Consider the following 20,835-nt stretch of genomic DNA (forward strand, 5'->3'; position numbering starts at 1 on the left):
GAGGACTTAGAAAAGGAGGTGCAGGAGGATTTGGAAGATGACCCAGGAGGAGGAAGGAAAAATCTTTTCCTTCCACCCACAACCTGCCCAGGCCCCCTATAGGACATCCTGCCTGGGTTCCCTATAGGACAGCGGTTTTCAACCTGTGGGTCACGACCCCTTTGGCGGTTGAACGACCCTTTCACAGGGGTCGCCTATATAATCCTGCATATCAGATATTTACATTATGATTCATAACAGTAGCAACATTACAGTTATGAAGTAGCAACGAAAATAATTTTATGGTTGGGTCACAACATGAGGAACTGCATTTAAAGGGCCAGAAGGCTGAGAACCACTGCTATAGGACATCCTACCCGGGTTCCCTACTAGGGAAGACTGCAAAAAGGAAACTAAGGCCTGAAGTTCACCTGGAACCAGGAACCACAGCAGCTACCTATGGGTGAGCTAAATAAAAATGAGGTATGTTATGTGTAAGGCATTACTGAAAGGCCCGGGGACACAAGAACAAACAGGACACAGCCAGGGCCCAAGGTGAGCTTCTGGACTAGTTCATTCACGGGTGGGGTCCCAGCCTAGCCAGCAATCAGGGCCGATTGGGCCTGGCCGGCCAGGGGGAGGGATTGTGGGAGGTTGGCCAGTCACGGGAGGTTGGCTGTGGGAGCGCACTGACCATCAGTGGGCAGCCCCTGCATTGAGCATCTGCCCCCTGGTGGTCAGTGCATGTCATAGCTACCAGCCAGTCAGCCGGTCAGCTGGTCGGGCCAGTCATTCGGTCACTTAGGCTTTTATCTTATCTAATAAAAGAGAAACATGCAAACAATAAAGATTTAACCTAAAAAAAATTTTTTTAAAAAGAGAAACATGCAAATTGACCGTATCTCTGCTACACTCATACGCCACGCCCACCAGCCAATCAGTAGCGAGTATGCAAATAAACCCAACCAAGATGGCGGTGGCCAGGGAGCTGGAGCGAACAGGAGGCTTGGGTTGCCCCTGGCAATGGAGGAAGCCAAGGTTCCTGCCTGCCCTGCCGCCCTGTGCTCCGCTCAAGGCTACAAAGTTTCAATTACAGAAGACAAATAAATCCCAGATACCTGCTTCCAGCTGGCATGGCCTCCACTCAAGGAGGGTCTGGGAGCCTGGGTTGCCCAGGGCCGTGGCCAGCCTGTAAACAGTCATCAGCCCCTCACCCAGGCTGGCCACACCCTCATGGGGTGAGGATCCCCGCTGGGGGTTTGGCCAGCCTGCAGTCATCAGCCCCTTGCCCAGGCTGGCCAGGCACCCCAGCGGGGACCCCTACCCTGAAGGGGGTGTGGCCAGCTTGAAAACAGCCCTCAGCCCCTCACCCAGGCTGGCTATGCCCCCCAGCGGGGACCCTCACCTCATGGGGGCATGGCAGGCCTAAAACCACCACAGGCCCCTCACCCAGGCTGCCCCACATCCCAAGAGAACCCCCACCCTGATCCTGGACACCCAGGGCAAAGCAGCCACCCCCCCCCCCCCATGCACCAGGACTCTATCTATACTAATAAATGGGTAATATGCTAATTAGACTGGGAGACCTCCCAGGAGACCTTCCAGACGTTCTTCTGGGCAAATCCATGGTGGTGGGACCGAGGTAGAAGCGGTTAGAGGCCAAGAGGGGAGGGCAGTTGTGGGTGATCAGGTGCGGGGTGGGGCCGTTGGGGGTAAGCAGACCAGCAGTGGGGCCAGTTGGGGGCAAGCAGGCCATCAGTGGGGGTCAGTTGGAGGTGATCAGGACAGCAGGGGGGGGGGGTTGGAGTGAGCAGGCCAGGAGGGGGCAGTTGGGGGCAAGCAGGCCAGTGGGGAGGGAAGGTGGGGGCGAGCAGGCCAGCCGGGAGGGGGGGGGGAGGCATTTTGGGGCAAGGAGGCTGGCGGCAGGGGGCAGTTGGGGGCGAGCAGGCTGGCAGGCAGAGTGGTTAGGGGCAATCAGGCAGGCAGGCAGGCGAGCAGTTAGGAGCCAGCAGTCCCGGATTGCGAGAGGGATGTCCGACTGCTGGTTTAGGCCCGATCCCTATAAACCGGCAATAGGACATCCTTCAAGGGGTCCCAGATTGGAGAGGGTGCAGGCCGGGCTGAGGAACACCTCCTCCCCCATGCATGAATTTCGTGCACCGGGCCACTAGTATATATAGATTAGAACCTAAACCAGAACAATAGCCCAACTCTGCTGCAGGCTAAGAGGCAGAAGTTAAAAAGTACCATCTTCAACAAGAATGAATAAGACAGTCTGACGTCATGAAAAGAGCAATAAGGTTGAGAATCCTGCCCTCTAGTCTTGACTGCTACCTCTGCATTGCACTCTGGGGAATACTGGCTCCACATACACTAACCAAGAGTACGGATGGGAAGAGGCTGCAGAAGGCATTTTTGAATAGCTCCTATCTCTAGCCCTGACTCATCATAACCACTCTGTGGCACTCAGGTACACAACTATTGAGTATTAAAGGTGGCGAATGGGGAGAACGGAACCAACCACAAATTCTGCAACTTCTTAGTCTACTGTAGCCTTCTCCATAAGTTACAAGTTAAAAGTAGGACTGTTTTCATTTGGTGGCTTAAAAAGCTAATATTTCTCAAAGGTCTGTGGGTTGGTTGGGCTCAGATGGGAGATTCTACTAATCTTCCTTAGAACCTTCATGCAGCTGCTGTCATCTGCCAGCTTGATAGCGGCCGAAGACGTTACAGTAGCATCGTTCACACGTCTGAGGCATTGATATTGGCTGCTGGCTGGACACCTGCCATGCATGATCTCTAACCATTCGGGAGTACAGCACACGTTCACTACATAGTGGGTGGAGCACTCCAAAACAACAAAGTGGGAAGCTGCCAGGACTGCCAAGGCCTAGGATCCACAACTTGTAAATCACTCCTGCTACATTCCATTGGTCGAGGCAAGTCCCTCATCATACACCACACCTCACTGAAGAAGCTACAAAAGAAATAACTATAGGTTTTTCTCCACAGGTTTGCCACCAGAACACAGGTGTCATGAAAACCACCACTAACTCAAACCCAAAATGGGAAAAGACTCATATCAACATCACTGTCATTAGACACGAACATTCCAGCAAGTCTACCACTACTGGCCATCTGATCTATGAATGTGGTGGGATCGACAAAAGAACCACTGAAAAATTTGAGGAGAGTGCAGAGATTCAGAAGGGCTCCTTCAAGTATGCCTGAGTCTTGGATAAACTGAAAGCTGAACGTGAGTGAGGTATCACCATTGATATCTCCTGTGGAAATTCGAGACCAGCAAGTATTATGTGAACATCATTGATGGCCCAGGACACAGAGACTTCATCAAAACATGGTTACAGGCACATCTCAGGCTACCTGTGCTGTCCGGATTGTTGTTGCTGGTGTTGGTGAATTTGAAGCAGGCATCTCCAAGAATGGGCAGACCCATGAGCATGCCCCTCTGGCTTACATAGTGGGTGTGAAACAACTGATTGTTGATGTTAGCAAAATGGATTCCACTGAGCTACTCTACAGCCAGAAAAGATGAGGAAATTGTTAAAGAAGTCAGCACCCACATTAAGAAAATTGGCTACAGTTGTCACACAGTAGCATTTGTGCCAAATTCTCATTGGAATGATGACAACATGCTGGAGCCAAGTATTAATATGCCTTGGTTCAAGGGATGGAAAGTCACCCATAAAGATGGCTTGAAGCTCTGGATAGCATCCTGCCACCAACTCGTCCAACTGACCAGGCCCTGCGTCTGGCCCCCCAGGATGTCTACCTAATTGGCGGTATTGGTCCTGCCGCTGTGACAGAACTGAGTGGAGACTGGTGCTCTGCCGGAAGCCGGTCCACCCTTGCTGCTTGACACAGTCGCTCCAGGGAAGAAACATCTGCACAGCTTATGTTTCAAAGGACCTGGTGTATATGGCATATGTTTGCTCCACCTCTTAGCGCTATGTGTTTTAAACAGGACCACCTCCCCGAGAAAGGGTGTTTCCCCAGGTGAGGATTTTTCCCTGGAGGTAGGGATTAACAGGACTAAGGAAGAGAATAAATCAGTGAAACCCCCTAGTGTTACAGAAATACCATGTACTACTTATGAAGAACTTGGACTAAGACTGTTGGCAATAAATTTGGGACTTGCTGGGCCCACATCCCCAGGGGTCTGCCCACCAGGGAAAGCACCAAAGCCTATATCCCTGGAGATCCACCGACACAGGGCAGTCCCAGGGAAGGCAAGCAGCGGGGCTGGGAGGACATAACCTTTACTGGGTAGGATAATCCCCTTCAGTCACTTCCTTGTAGCCTATCAGTAGAGCAGCTGTCTCCGTGTCCTTCATTCTTCGCCGACTCTGTCCACACCTTTGGGAACCCCTGGACCTGTTGGGGCTGGACCTCAACAGTGTTCTCAAACCCGGAAGGTGGTCACCTTTGCTCCAGTCAACGTTACAACAGAAGGGAAGTCTGCTGAAATGCACCATGAAGCTTTGAGTGAAGCTCTGCCTGAGGACCATGTGGGCTTCAACATCAAGAACATGTCTGTCAAAGATGTTCGCCGAGGCAAGGTGGCTGGTGACAGCAAAAATGACCCCCCAACGGAAGCAGCTGGCTTCACATCTCAGGTGATTATCCCGAGCCATCCGGGCCAGATATGCACCAGTGCTGGATGGTCACACAGCTCACGTTGCTTGTAAATTTGCTGAGCTGAAGGCGAAGATTGATCGTCATTCTGGGGAAAAGCTGGAAGATGGATGGCCCTATGTTTTTGAAATCTGGTGATGCTGCCCTTATCGACATGGTTCCTGGCAAGCTCAAGTGCGTTGAGAGCTTCTCTGACTACCCTCCTGTGGGCCGTGTCAGTGTTCGTGACATGAGACAGACAGTTGCTGTGGGAGTCATCAAAGCAGTGGACAAGAAGGCAGCTGGAGCTGGCTAAGCACCAAGTCTGCCCAGAAAGCTCAGAAGGAAGAATGATGTCATCCCCATAGCGGCCACCCCGTCTTACTCAGTGGTGGGAGAACGGTCTTAGAACTGTTTGTCTCAATTGGCCATTTAAGTTTAGTAGTAAAAGGCTGGTTAATGACTGCACTCATGGTAAAGCCTTCAGGAGGAAAGGAAATTGTCTTGTGGACCATTCGGTTCTTCTGTGTGTGTGGCAGTTTTTAAGTTATTAGTTTTTAAAATCAGTAGTTTTTAATTAAAACAACTTGACCAAAAACCTGTCACAGAATGTTCACACCCATTATTAAAAGAAAAAAAAAAAAGTTTTAAAGAAGTAACTATAGTCTATGACAATGTGAAAGTGCTTCCAACTTACTTGGAGACAACATACAGAAAGGTTGTCATATATGAACTCAACACAAACATAGGTTGCTGATTCCACAGGCAGAATGTTGCACCTGCCTAATAAGGGGTATTAAGTACATACTGTGGTCATATCGGAGAAGGGATGGATCAAGAAGACCTGGAATGACCAAGTCAAAACTATATACCAGTAAACAAGACTCAGTTTGAACTCTGTCTTACAATGTGGATAGAAGGTGCACCCATTAGCTAATGGCACTCAACAAGGGAGGCGGGACCTTGTGAATGATTGAGGGAAGAAGTGTGGTAAGGCAGAGACAATGAAATACCAGTGAGATAAGCAGGCATTAGCACTCCTATTTTGAACATAAGGAAATAAATCTCAGAAAGGTTAGGTTTTAAAAAGAACACTACCCAGGGTTTTAAAGCTAGTTATTATCAGGCAGTTATTAAAAACCAGATCAACCGGCCCAAAGTTTGTATTCTTTCCACAATTCTACATCACTCTACTACCGCCTCACTGAAGTCCAAAGTATGGGCACTCAATAAATAAAAATGAAAATGTTGCCCGGCTGGCGTGGCTCAGTGGTTGAGTGTCGACCTATGAACCAGGTCATGGTTCAATTCCCAGTCAGGGCACATGCCCAGATTGTGGGCTCAATCCCCAGTGTGGGGCATGCAGGAGGCAGCCGATCAATGATTCTCTCTCATCAATGATGTTGCTATCTCTCTCTCCCTCTCCCTTCCTCCCTGAAATCAATAAAAACATATTTACAAGAAGTACAATTTAAATTACCAGCACCAGTTAATCAATAACATCAAAAATCTCCCTAGAAATTATGGCGATGGCAGGCATAATACATTAATAGCCAACTATGGAAGCCAGAAATTAGCAGAATTTAGTCAAACTAAGTCAAAAGTGGTGTGCTTCTATCAATAAGACTCTCCACATTACAATGATTTTTATAATTATAATACGGTCTGAAATTTTAAAAAGACACTGCCTTGCCCTGCCAGCAATAAATCTCTGTTCTTATTCTACCTGATACTTCTGTTCTTTCCCTCTCCTTCCTCTCCCTCCCACAGCCCCAATCACTTTCAAGCTCACACAATCACTCAGTCAACAAACATTTACTCTGTGCCAAGTTATGTATACACTATGCTAACTACTAGAAGTCACAGAATGTAAGCCTTGGTCAAGGTCCCAAAGGAGGCGGTTGCCTGGAAAGAGACCAAAATGCAAACAGTTGCAATAGTACTGGGACAAGTCCTAAACCAGATGGTGGCAGAGGTGTTGTGTAGATGGCAGAGAAAGGAATATGGAATGCTGCCTGAAGGAATTCAGCCAGGAATGTCAAAGATGTGACCAGGCAGATACATCCCTGGCTAACACCAGGTACATATGCAACCACCCACCTCCCTATCTCCTCTGATTTTCCTGGGTGCACCCCAATAAATTTAATTTTTTAAGAAAATCCTTGTCTTGTTCCTGATCTTGGGAAGAATGTATGCATTCTTTTATCACTAAGTATGACATGAGTTGGTTTTCACAATTGCCTGTATCACACTGATAAAGTTTCCTTCTATTCCTAGTTTGTTGAGTATTTTTATCACATAATATTGGATTTTGTTGTTGTTAATCCTTACCCAAGGATATTTTTCCATTGATTTTTAGGGAGTGGAAGGGAGAGGGAGAGACAGAGAGAAACATCGATATGAGAGAAACACATTGACTGGTTGCCTCCTGCACGCACCCCGACTGGGGCTGGAGAATCAAGCCTGCAACCCAGGCATATGCCCTTGACCAGAATCAAACCCTCGAACCTTTAGTCTGCAGGCCGACGCTCTATCCACTGAGCCAAACTAGCTAGGGCAATGATATTGGATTTTGTCAAATGCTTTTCTTAACAGCTATTGAAAACATAATATGAAAAAAAAAACATAATATGGTTTTCTTTATTCTATTAATATGTTGTACTACATGAATTTTCAGATATTAATCCAAGCTTGTGTGGACGAAAGGGGCCACATGCTACCTGACGCGCTCAGGGGAGGCCTGCATGGCGGTCTTGCAAACTGAGACCTAAAGTCGCCACAAAGGACGGTCTGAAATTAAACTTTAACTAAAAGCAGTGATGGTGGGTAGTTAGTTACATCCTAGGCCGGTATCTTCACTGACAAGGTCACCCTTTACCTCAACTGAGCCTATCTGTCCTTTTGCATCTATGATAACACACCCTTGAAATGTCTGGGTAACTTGTAACTTCCCTTTTTCTGGGCCCCTTGGGGGCACAACCAAATGTGCTGGGCGCCAGGACAGAGACCACAAATTCCTTCATTATCATGTAATTGATCCTGCACCCACCTAAGTGTGTGTCCATCATTTTACTTTTTATCCAATCCCAGGGGTTTCCCTGCTTTGCTTTCTCCCGCCTCTTGTCTATCACCAATGGATTTCATGTAACCCACCTATGTCCCTTTCCTTTGATTGCAATGTATAAATACAGATGTAACCCGCCATTCTCCAGAGCATTATCTCAATTCATTAAGGTTCTGCTTCCCAGCATATGCCAACAGTTTGGCTCAAATAAACTCACAAAAATTCTTTACAGGTTTCAATGGGTTTTTTTATGTTAACACTTGCATTCCTGGGATAAATCCTACTTGACCAGTGTATAAATATAATATGATGCTAGATTCAATTTGCCAAAAAAATTCTGTTGAGAATTTTTTTGCATCTATATTCATAAAAGATACTGGTCTGTAATTTGCTTGTGATATCTCTATGAAATAGGAATTTTTATGGGTAAAATAGGCAGGTTTAGGGAATTTTTTAAATTAAGGGGGTCCATGGAAAAAGCGCAGGCTACCGAGCTGCAAAAAGTTACATTTCCGTAAAACAGGGGAGTTGGGGGGCGGGGGGGCAGAAGTTACATTTCTATAAGACAAGGGAGTTGGGAGAGGCAACAGTTACATTTCCATAAGATAAGGGAACTGGGAATAGCAAAAGGTACACATTTACAGAATAAAGGGAAGGGGGAAGATGAGGTAATAAGATAACAAGTAGGGCCTCACATGTCCCTTGTGAAGTTAGACCTTTGAGCTCAGGAGTTACTTCAGTGACCAAATCAAAGGGGAACAGCGACCAATCAGAGGGGATATCAAGGCACAAAAGATCTGCAGCCTTTAAAAACTGTAGGGAAAAGGGACTCAGTGGGACCCTTTCCCCCTCCCCACGCAGGAGTCTGTGCTTGTTCTTCAATAAATTTCCACCTTTACTATACCCTCTTCTGTCTGTGGTTTCTTTCATTCTTCGGCTCCAACGACAAAGAGCCCAGGAAAAGCCATCCTGCCCAGGGGAACACCTCGCATTCCAGCCCAGAATACCCGCATCGTCTATGTGGTTTTGGAAGCAGAGTAAGGGCAGCCTCAAGGAGAAACGGGGAGCACTTCCTCCTCCTTTGCTATAGTTTGTTCTTCTCTTACTAGTTTCTGACAATGGTTACTGACTTAAGATCTTTCTCTTTTTTTAATATAGGTGTTTCCTCCTATAAATTTCCGAGCAATGCTTTTACTAATTACCCTAAAGTTATGGTAGGATTTTTTTCTGCATGAAGCATAATAGGTACTCAATGAACATTTATTGTTGAACACTGAATGAGTGGCAGCTTTCTTTTAATTGTGGTAAAACATACATTAATTTACATTTTAACCACTTCTAAGTGTACAGTTTATTGGCTTTAAGTACATTCACACTGTTGTGCTACCTTTATCACATGGTATGTTGGTTGTTTTATGTTTTTATTAATCACCTCCGAATATTTTCTACTTTTCCTTGTGATTTCTTCTTTATCCACTGGTGACTTAGTATATTGTTTAATTACCACATATCTGTGAGTTTCCCAAATTTCCCACTGTTATTGATATCTAATTTCATCCCATTGTGGTCAGAGCACATACTTTGTATAATTCCCATTTAAATGTTTAAATGTAGTGAGTCCTGTTTTATGGCATAATGTATGATCTATCCTAGGGAATGTCCCCCATGCACTTGAGAACAATGTGTATTCTACTCTCATCATTGATTTTTCTATCTCTTTCTCCCTTTCCCTTCCTCTCTGAAATCAATACAAATATATATTTAAATATATATATATATATTTAAATATATATATACACACATATATATCTTTAAAAAGTAGAAAATAAAATCATGTGACTGCATCTAGACCACATTTTTTAAAATGTCAATTATCTAAATCTTAAATTTTTCATGTTTTTCCCCCACTTTTTATGCCGACTACTTATTTCATTTATATATAAAAATCAAGTCTTCTTTAAAAATAAAAATGTTAGTTTCTAGCACCATTTTAAGAATTGGTTTCTAAGAGTGACACCTGTTTAAAAGGTAAGCTAAAAAGATCATCTACGATTTTCTAAGAGGTTTCTGGAACATGAAATCCCCAGATTAGGTGAATAAGAAGAGAGGAGAGCATTTGATATGTCACTTGATAGCAGAACAGCTGACATGACCATCCCAAATTTCCCGAGGGAGCAGGTTACAACCAGTTGACAAAAAGAAAACCCTATTAAGTACTGGTTATTTAATGTGAAGGCAGAAGGTGTAAGGCTTGGGATATAAAAGCAGAAAGTTTTTCTCTGTTACTGAGTAAAAGTTAAGCTAAGTCAAACTATAAAGAAGTAATGAGCAATAGTTTAAAATCTGGCTTTCATTTTAACAATTGAAACTAAGCATAGCAAAAATTAATAAGTAAAATAAGCAGAGCTACATAACATTTGAAACAATTTCCAATTCACTAAAGGATTATACAAATGATACTTTCTTTACCTCCCCCCACTGAAGCCTCTGCAAGAGCATTATTATCACGCCCATTTACAGAAGAGGGCCAGATTCAGAAGCAACATGACTTCTAGGATCACACAGCAAGTAGGAAACAATCAGGATTTGAACTGGGCTTCTAACTCCAAACCCAGGGCTCTTTCCACCAAGTCATAGCTTTCCTCCAACAATGGGCATGGGTCTCTAAGTATTGTAGACATGGATAGGATATGTAATTTAGGAATAGTTCACCATACAAGGACTTACGAGTGTCCCGACTAACGAGTTTTTCGAGATACCAGCTGTCTCTCCACCGATTTTTTGCATTGAGTTGATAGAGTAATTTGAGTTAACGAGCTCCTTAATGAGCTCGGTCTCCGAACGAATTAAACTCGTAAGTCAAGGCCCCACCGTACTTCCTGTTCCTAAATAAGAGCCTGAATAGAGAGGAGCAACTAGCACCTGGCCCAGCACCACATACTAAACAAGTGCCCATAGAGAAGAAAGGAAGAGAAAGAACCATACATGCAGCAGCACAAGTGACCCTGGGAACGTATCAGCAATGTGTAGTTCAGATGCCAATGGCAAGCCAAAGGCATGATCAAAACCAGAAAAAGAAAGAGAGAAAAGGGTAGCACATAACCATGGGGAAACTGAGGGAAGGTAACAGAAACTCTCTGTGCTATTTTTGTAACTTCTTGCGAATCTAAAATTCCAAAATCAAAGAAGAAAAAGTGAAAAGATACACATGATGTGGATGGGCTCTTGTCAATGAACTGGCTTCCTAAGTTCACCGAATAGCGAATGTGGCAGCCAACCTGCCAGGCATGGCCTTCAGTGAGCTCCTGGTTCACTGGGGAGAAAAAGACAAGTGAACAATCTATTCCAACACAATATCAAGGCACTTTCCTGTAAGACTGTCTACTGCTCTGATGACTCCTTAGTAAGCAGGGAGTAAGGAAAGACTACAAAGAGGGAACCAACTGTATGGCAACACTGCCTGAGGTGTGCGATGTCATGATTACACATGCTTTGGTCTCTCACCCTCCAAATCATTTCCCTGGCTTCCCATCCTTGCTCCCAGCAAGAGTCATACCGAGAACACAGAAGCAGATGGACTGGGGAAACCTACACAGTCACGGAGCCTTCAATGTAAGGAAGTCCTGTGCTTGCTGAGGAAAGAGACCTGCAAGGAGGCCTCAGGGATTCATTTATTCACTGACAAATCGGATCTTACTAGGCTTAGCTTCCAACAATAGCTTAGAAAACCAATTGAGCAATGACAAAAGATTACTTCAGCCCGGCCAGTGTGCTCAGTGGTTGAGCATCAACTCAATTCCCAGTCAGGGCACATGCCCGGGTTTCGGGCTTGATCCCCAGTAGGGGATGTGCAAGAGACAGCTGATCAGTGTTTCTCTCTCATCATTGATATTTCTCTCTCCTTCCCCCTTCCTCTCTGAAATCAATACAAATATGTTTTTTTTTAATTTTTTTAAATATATTTCTTTATTGGTTTCAGAGAGGAAGGGAGGAGAGATAGAAACATCAATGATGAGAGAGAAGCATTGATTGACTGCCTCCTGCACGTGCCCTACTGGGGATTGAGCCTGCAGCCGAGGCATGTGCCCTTGGCTGGAATCAAACCTGGGACCCTTCAGTTCACAGGCTGACGCCTTATCCACTGAGCCAAGCTAGCTAGGGCTTAAAAAACTTTTTTTAAAAAACACACTAGGGTGAATAATTTAGCAATATCTCTCAAAAATTTTAAAGGCATATAACTTTCAAACCCAAACAACTTATAGGAATTTATATGTTCGTATGTGGGCAAAATCAATTATTATAGAATTATTCTTTGTAGCATTGTTTATAAACTCAGAAGACTAGAAAGAACTAAATGTTCCTCATTAGGGGGATAAGTAATTACGCTACATCACACAATGCCAAACTATTCAGCTATACTCCTCATTGAAAAAAAAATGAGGAAGCCTTCAAATGCTTACATAAATGATTTCCAAGATACATTAGGGGGAAAAGGGAAAAAAGAATCGTCTGTAATAGGCTAACACCTGTACAAAAATAGAGCAGGGGAGGGAAGATAAGTATGTGTACATATATGTATTTTTTCATACATGTAATTAATAACATTGAAGTCTACTGAAGAGTGGCAGATAGGATAGGAGGAAAACCTAAGTTTTAAATCATGTGTATGTATTATCTGTTCAAAACTAATATTTTACATCTTTAAAAAATTAATGCATTTAACTAACAGTTCTTCTCCTTTCTAAGTAGTCTAAACAAGATGAAAAGAATCTTCTTATACAACTACAAGAGATTCAAACTTGCTCATAATAAAAAGGGACATAAGAATATCTCCTAGGTATCCTTTTTTTATTCAATCTTCACCTGAGGACATGTTCAGAGAGAGGAAGGGAGAGAGAGAGTGTGAGAAACATCGACTGGTTGCCTCCCTACACACCCGAACTAGGGACCAAACCCGAAAAATAGGTATGTGTCCTTACCAGGAAGCGAATAAACAAACTTTTGGTGTATGGGACAATGCTCCAACCAACTAAGCCACACAGCCAGGGCCCCTAAGTATCTTTAAAAAAAAAAAAATGAGGAGAAACCAAGATGGCGGCATAGGTAAACACCCGAAATTGCTGCCTCGCACAACCACTTCAAAAATACAACTAAAAGACAAAACAGACATCATCCAGAACCACAGGAAGGCTGGCTGAGTGGAAATTCTACAACTAGAAGGAAAGAGAAAAGCACACTGAGACTCAGAGGAGCTGCGGAAGTAAAGTGCAGAGGTACAGGGGCTCGCGCACGGAAAGGGCTGGCAATGGAGGGCGCAGTTGTGTTTTTCAATCTGGAGGGAGACAAGCTCCCGGCTCTGAACTCCAGTTCTGGGAAGTCTCTGGGGACTCATCCTCATACGGGGAGAAACTGGACTGTCTGGCAGCAGGCGGAACTCGAGGGCGGCTTTCTCTCAGAGGTGCTTGCAGCGATTACCGTGGGACACTGAGACCCGGGGTCTCTCAGGGCAGGACTGAGGATCAGCCATAGCTGTTTGCTCCACCCTGTTGATTCCCTGAGACCCCGCCCCACCCAAGCTGTGCACAGAGGCTTTTCCATATGAATGGCCTGGTCCTTTGCACTCTAATATTACCTAACAAACTGCAGCTGGGTCAGAGAGACCCAGAATATCCAAAAGAAGGCCCAAGGCCGTACAGCAGCTTGCACTGCTTCACAGCTGGGCCTCATCTGGGCACCTCCAAATCCCAAACAAAGAAAAGGAATCTGCAGATCTCTCTGTAGCTCCTGCTGGGTAGCCTCAGGCAGAAGCTAAATTAGCACCTCCTTAGAGATCCAAGTGCCAGTGTACCCAGTGGTCAGAGTGGGACCATCCAGATTACAACTCCTCAGATCCATAAGGGACACACTCAGGGGGCAGACTCAGTGAGCATCAAAGCCCCACTGAAGCAAGTCTTGCCCCAGAGGGGTGTCTCCAGCACAGAAGTTCTCCCAATGTAGACACAGCTGATTCTCACAGCCAATTGGCCTGGAGGTCAATTCCTCCCAGTGATACAAACTACAATCAAGGCTTAACTACAACAAGACTGTGCACAAAGCCCACAAAGGGGTGCACCAAGAGTGTCCACCTCGGGTAATTAGGGAGGCTGAGCTACTGGGCCCTATAGGACACCTAGCACAGAAAGCCACCCTATCAACACAGGGAAGCAGCCAAAATCACAGTCAAAGAAACAGGTCACAAATGACAGAAATGGAGGAAAGCAAACTACTGGATATAGAGTTCAAAACCATGGTTATAAGATTTTTCAAGAATTTTCTAGAAACTGCTGATAAATTTTGTGAGACCCTCCATAAATCTAGTGAGACCCTCGAGAATATGAAAAAGGACCAACTAGAAATTAAGCATACATTGACTGAAATAAAGAATATTATACAGAGATCGAACAGCAGACTAGGGGATCCCAAGAATCAAGTCAAAGATTTGAAATACGAAGAAATAAAAAACACCCAACCAGAAAAGAAAAAAGAATCCAAAAATATGAAGATAGTGTAAGGAGCCTCTGGGACAGCTTCAAGCGTACCAACATCAGAATTATAGGGGTCCCAGAAGAAGAGAAAGAGCAAGATATTGAAAACCTATTTGAAGAAATAATGACAGAAAACTTCCCCCACCTGGTGAAAGAAATAGACTTACAAGTGCAGGAAGCACAGAGAACCCCAAACAAAAGGAATCCAAAGAGGACCACACCAAGACACATCATAATTAAAATGCCAAAAGCAAAAGATAAAGAGAAAATCTTAAAAGCAGCAAGAGAAAAACGGTTAGTTACCTATAAGGGAGTACCCATAAGATTGTCAGCTGATTTCTCAACAGAAACTATGCAGGCCAGAAGGGAGTGGCAAGAAATATTCAAAGTGATGAGTAACAAGAATCTACAACAGGGGTCCTCAAACTTTTTAAACAGGGGGCCAGTTCACTGTCCCTCAGACCGTTGGAGGGCCGGACTATAGTTTAAAAAAACAACTATGAACAAATTCCTATGCACACTGCACATATCTTATTTTGAAGTAAAAAAAAACAAAACGGGAACAAATACAATATTTGTATTTGCATGTGGCCCGCGGGCCGTAGTTTGAGGACCCCTGATCTACAACCAAGATTACTTTACCCAGCAAAGCTATCATTCAGAATTGAGGTCAGATAAAGAGCTTCACAGATAAGAAAACACTAAAGGAGTTCATCACCACCAAACCAGTACTATATGAAATGCTGAAAGGTATTCTTTAAGAAGAGGAAGAAGAAGAAAAAGGTAAAGATAAAAATTATGGCCGAAGCCGGTTTGGCTCAGTGGATGGAGCGTCAGCCTGCGGACTGAGGGGTCCCGGGTTCGATTCCAGTCGGGGGCGTGTGCCTGGTTTGCGGGCACATCCCCAGTGGGAGATGTGCGGGAGGCAGCTGATCGATGTTTCTCTCTCATTGATGTTTCTAACTCTCTATCTCTCTCCCTTCCTCTCTGTGAAAAATCAATAAAATATATTAAAAAAAAATATAAACAAGTACATATCTATCAACAAGTGAATCTAAAAATCAAGTGAATAAAAAATCTGAAGAACAGAATAAACTGGTGAATATAACAGAATCAGGGGCATAGAAAGGGAGTGGACTGACAGTTCTCAGGGGGAAAGGGATGTGGGGGGTGCAGCAAGAGATTGGACAAAAATCATACATCTATGGATGAGGACAGTGCGGGGGGGGAGGGTGGTAAGGGCAGAGGTTGAGGTGAGAACCGGGTGGAGGGGAGCTATGGGGGGGGGGGGGAAGAGGAACACCTGTAATAATCTGAACAATAAAGGTTTAATTTAAAAAAGAAAAAAAAATTAGTCCTGATTTTCCCAAGACCTAGGGTCCTCTGCAAGATGTCACTTTCAAACAGCCTTCTCTCAGCAAGAGCAGTGCATTCTTGGCTCTTGTCTGTGGCCACTTCACAAAATTAGACCATGACATTCATAGAGCCAAGAGTCAGGCTCCTGGTCCCATGGTCACAGGCTAGATGCCTAGCCAGCATATAAAGAAGGCAACAAGCAGCCCCCAGCATGGCCAACCAGGTGAGTGTGTACCTGGTTCAGGGCCTCATATCCCTCAGGACAAAATAAAAAGGGGGTACATCTCTCTCCCACCCCCAGATTAGGAACCTATCCCTCTTCTGTCTTCCCAGGATGTACTCTAGGCTCTCTTATTTACATGGCAACAATATCTATAATAATAAAAGCATACCAGACGTCCTTCCGGACAAAGCTGGGGCTGTGAGGGAAGCCCGGGTCCTGGGTGCCTGCCTGCGGCCAGAGGGAAACCTGCGTACTGGGTGCCGGAGGGAAACCCGGGTCCTGGGTGACAGAGGGAAGCTGGTGCTGGCAGCCAGGGGAAGGAAGGCCTACTCCTGCATGAATTTCGTGCATCGGGCCTCTAGTAAATAAATCTATATTGATAAAAGCCTAAGCAACTGTTACGACCAAACAACCGGAATGACTGGTCGCTATGATGTGCACTGACCACCAGGGGGCAGACGCTCAACGCAGTAACTGCCGCCTGGTGGTCAGTGAGCTCCTACAGCCAACCTCCCCCAGCTGGCCAATTTCCTGCAGTCCTTCCCCCTGCCCCCCCGGCCGGCAGGCCCCGGCTGGGACAGGGAACCGGGGGTGGGTGGTGGCGGACACGACCTCTTTCCCAGGGGACCAAGAGCCAGCTCTCTCCTTGGGGCTGGTGGTCAACCTCCCATGCCCTATCCCTCCACCCGGCCAGCAGGCCCCAATCGGCCTGTGGAACAGCGGCGAGGGAAGGAGGAGGGGGGGGGGAAGGAAGGCGGGGAACCACTTGGTGGCCTAGGGACCCCACCCATGCACAATTTTCGTGCACCAGGCCTCTAGTAAATAGATAAATAGCAACAGTTTTCTTAACACGTTAAGCGCCAAGCCTGTTTTGTCTTCCTTTCCGTTTAGCCCGTGATATCCGATTTCACCAATATGCTGGCGGTACCAGTGACTGACCAGTCCGGACAGAAAGTACAGTGTCAGTCACCGGTGACTTACATGGCACTTAACATGTTAAGACTGTGTTTTGGGCCATTTCTCATTAACACCTTATGTGCAGCCTTTCGGCATCTCATCCACTCACCACATTCCACCCCAAGAGGTCTACAATCAAATGGTTAGATGTTCCTTACCTTCCAGAGCTTGGTCATTCTTTCATGTTTCCGAAAAGTCATTACTATACAATTTATCTAAATACTGTTACTTTGTCCAAACAAGTATTCCTTTGAAAATTTCCAAGTAATTGAAAGCTTTTTCCATCATGTTTACTTTTAAAACATAGTCACAGGCCACAGGAAATCTACTTGACATGCCAATTACTACCAATAGATAAATTCAATCAGCATTAGGCAGAACATTTCCTTACAAGATTAATAATCAGTATTTTATAAAGTTTTTCAAAATTTTTAACTCAGGTCCTTTTGTCATTTTCCCAAATGTGAGGATTGATAATATTATCTAGGTCTTTCTAAATAAAATACTGGATTTGCTCTGGCCTCTCTGATATTCTTACGTTGCTTGGAACTAGAAAATAAAATAATTCTTTGTTTTCACTATTAATAATAATGACCTACTAAAAAAAGCAATGGATGAATAACCAGTATTTCATATGATAAAAGTGCTTATATAACAAAATACTAAGAAATGCCTACTTCGGAGTAAACCTACTGGAGCATGAAACACCGAGGGCCAACCTTCGGCTGAGCCTCCCCTGCACTGACATCGGGACGGAGATGACAAATGACTCGCGAGGGCGATCACTCAGGACACGGACATTAGACCCCACTAAGCACTAAAGAGTGTGGTGAAGGGCAACCTGACAACACAGACCCAGACAGAAAACCAGACACTTCTTCACTAGTTAACTTCGGGGTTTCTAGGCAAAAGGAGAATTCCTAATGATTTTTAATTTTATGTTAGAAAAACAATATACATTCATTATACAAACTCAAAATAATGTGGGTTTTTTTAAATAAAATTGGCCCTAGCCAGTTTGGCTCAGTGGATAGAGCATCAGACTGCAGACCAGAGGGTCCCAGTTCGATTCCCGTCAAGGGCACATACTTTGGTTGCAGGCTCCACCCCAGCACGGGGCCCTGGTTGGGGCACGTACAGGAGGCAACCAATCGATGTGTTTCTCCCACATCAATATCTCTCTTGGTCTTTGTCTCTCTCTCTTCCACTCTTTCTGAAAATCAATGAAAAAGTATCCTCGGGTGAGGATTAAAAAGAAATAAAAACTATAAAATAATAAAATAAAATTGCCCAGATTTCAGGTGTGCAATTCTATAATACATCATCTGTATATTATACATTGCACAAACTCAAAATAGTATTTTCGCTTCATAATTCAGTCAATAAACGTTAAGCACATGACTTGCATGATACTAGACTGGGCACCAGAGTGATGGGGGGACAGGAAAGAATTGGAAAATGGAAAACAAAGAAATATAATACAAACTTATCTTGAAGGTCCTTAACAATCTATTCTGGAAAACAAACAACGCAAAAGTAAGAACACAAAACTGAATGAAAGGGAAGGAACTCAGACTTGTTAGTGTCTCTATTACATGTCAAGCAGCAAAGCTGTAATACACACAAAATATCCATGTATCCTCCTTTAAAGAAAGACAACAGGGCAGAGGAGGGGTTCGGTTGAGGAGAGTAAGTAGTAAGGTAAGAAAACTCAAAGCAAAATATAAACACCAGTGAGTGATACAGAAAATAAGTAAATAAAAAATTATATCAGAAGAAGCAGCCCTGTAGCTTACTTGGTGTAAAAAAGTTACATCAGTCTTCAACAAATGGTACTGGAACAACTGGAATCAACATGCAAAACAACTTCACACTATATACAAAAATTAACTCAAAATGGATCAATAACCTAAACATAAGAGCTAAAACTATAAAACTCTAAGAAGACATAGGAATAAATCTTTATGACCCTGGATTTGGCAACAGATTCTTAGATATCATACCAAAAGCGGGCACAGCAAAAAGATACAAACAAACAAACAAAAAACAGATTGATTGGACTTCATCAAAATCAAAAATTTTTGTTTCTCAAAGGACATTATAAAGAAAGTGAAAAGACAACCTACAGAATAACTGGAAAAAAGTATTTGCAAATCATGTATCTGACAAGGGTTTAATGTCCGGAATATTTAAGAACTTGTAAAACTCAACAACAGAAAAACACACTATCCAATTTAAAAATGGGCAAAGACCTTGAATAGATAGTTCTCCAAATAAGAATATACAAATGACCCAGCCAGTGTTGCTCAATGGTTGAGCATCGACCTATGAACCAAGAGGTCACGGTTCAATTCCCGGTCAGGGCACATGCAGGAGGCAGCCGATCGATCATTCTCTCATCACTGATGTTTCTATGTCTCTCTCCCTCTCCCATCCTCTCTGAAATCAATAAAAATATGTATTTTTAAAAAGAATATACAAATGGCCAATAAATACATGAAAAGATTCTCAACTACTTAATCATTAGGAAAATACAAATCAAAACCACAATGAGATACTACTTCACACTTACTAGGATGGCTTTAAATTTTAAAAAAGGCAAAAGAAAGAAAGAAAATAACAAGTGTTGGCAAGGATGTAGAGAAACTGAAACCTTCACATGGTGCCACTGGGAGTGTAAAATGATACAGCCACTGGGGAAACGTTTGGCAGCTTCTCAAAAAGCTAAACAAAGAATTACCAGCCAACCCAGGTAGTCTACCTCTAGGTATGTACCCAAAAGAATTGAAAACAGAGACTCAAATACAAATCTGTAAAACAATGTACATCGTAGCATTGTTCACAATAGTTAAAAAGTGGAAACAATCCAATATCCGTCAACAGATGAAAGGATTAACAAAATATATCCATACATAGTATATCCATACAATGGAATACTATCCAGCAATTAAAAAGGAATAACATTCTGCCCCGACAGTGTGGCTCAGTGGTTGAGCGTCGACCTATGAACCAGGAGGTCACGGGTTCAATCCCCGGTCCGGGCACATGCCTGGTTTGCAGGCTAGCTCCCCAGTGTGGAGCGTGCAGGAGGCAGCCAATCAGTGATTCTCTCTCATCATTGCTGTTGCTTTCTCTCCCGCTCTCTTCCTCTCTGAAATCAATAAAAATATTTTTTTAAAAAAAGGAATAACATTCTAAAACATGCTGCAACATAAATGAACCTTGAAAATATGCTAAGTGGAATAAACTAGTGGCAAAAGGACAAATATTATATGACCCCACTTATATTAAATATGTAGAATTGCCCAATTCAGAGACAGAAAGCAGATCAGAAGTTACCAGTGGCTGCAGGAGAGGAAGGAATGGGGATTTATTGCTTAATAGTTACATTTCTGTTTGGAGTGATGGAAAAGATTTATACTGTGGTGATGGTTGCACAACAGTGTGAATGTACTTCATTCTACTGAATTATATACTTAAATATGGCTTAAACTGCACATTGTTATATTTTACAATAAAATCTTAAATTAACACATTGTGGGCGGATCACAAGCATTCTCGTGTTTTCATATTACACAGTGTTTGACATAAATATTAAAGGCAAGCCTTAAATACCCATTGCATTTTGAAGTTATTTATTACATGTTCTTACAAGCTAGTATCTTTTTAAAGTATGATACTTTGTAAAATGTTTTTTGTACTCGTTCAATAGAAACTTATGTGGCCACTGGGTAAAGCTAGCAATAAAACTACTGGTGCCCAATGTGTTAAAAAAAAAAAAAGCTTATATAGGTCTTTAGTGATTTGGACTGTCCAAGGATAGATTTCAATCAGGGACTAAGTCTAAAATGTCTGTAGATACCTGACCTACCCCTCTGTGGAAACCCTAGTGAGAAACATGCATCTCCACGTTCTTCCCAATGAATGAGGAGCATCTCCAGCTGCTGCTGGATGCTGGGAGCATTTTCTCCCAAGGCAGCCCAATGACCTTTCACGCTGGGAAAGAACAGAAATAAAGGAAAAGGAAAAGGAAGAGTCCGAGAGCTGAACTCTGCTACTTTGCTGCTGTGTGATCATGACCAAATTCTTCAACTTCT

General features: G+C 43.8%; 1 protein-coding gene and 1 pseudogene across 21 annotated transcripts in view; one reads left to right on the top strand and one right to left on the bottom strand.

Annotated features, from left to right (window-relative positions):
- CLASP1 (cytoplasmic linker associated protein 1) overlaps nucleotides 1-20,835 on the bottom strand; it is a 279,926-nt gene that overhangs the window by 246,641 nt on the left and 12,450 nt on the right. The window lies entirely within an intron of this gene.
- Nucleotides 3,016-4,968, top strand: LOC132238887 (elongation factor 1-alpha 1-like; annotated as a pseudogene).

The sequence above is a fragment of the Myotis daubentonii genome, chromosome 7, assembly GCF_963259705.1.
Source record: "Myotis daubentonii chromosome 7, mMyoDau2.1, whole genome shotgun sequence".
Lineage (NCBI taxonomy): Eukaryota > Metazoa > Chordata > Mammalia > Chiroptera > Vespertilionidae > Myotis > Myotis daubentonii.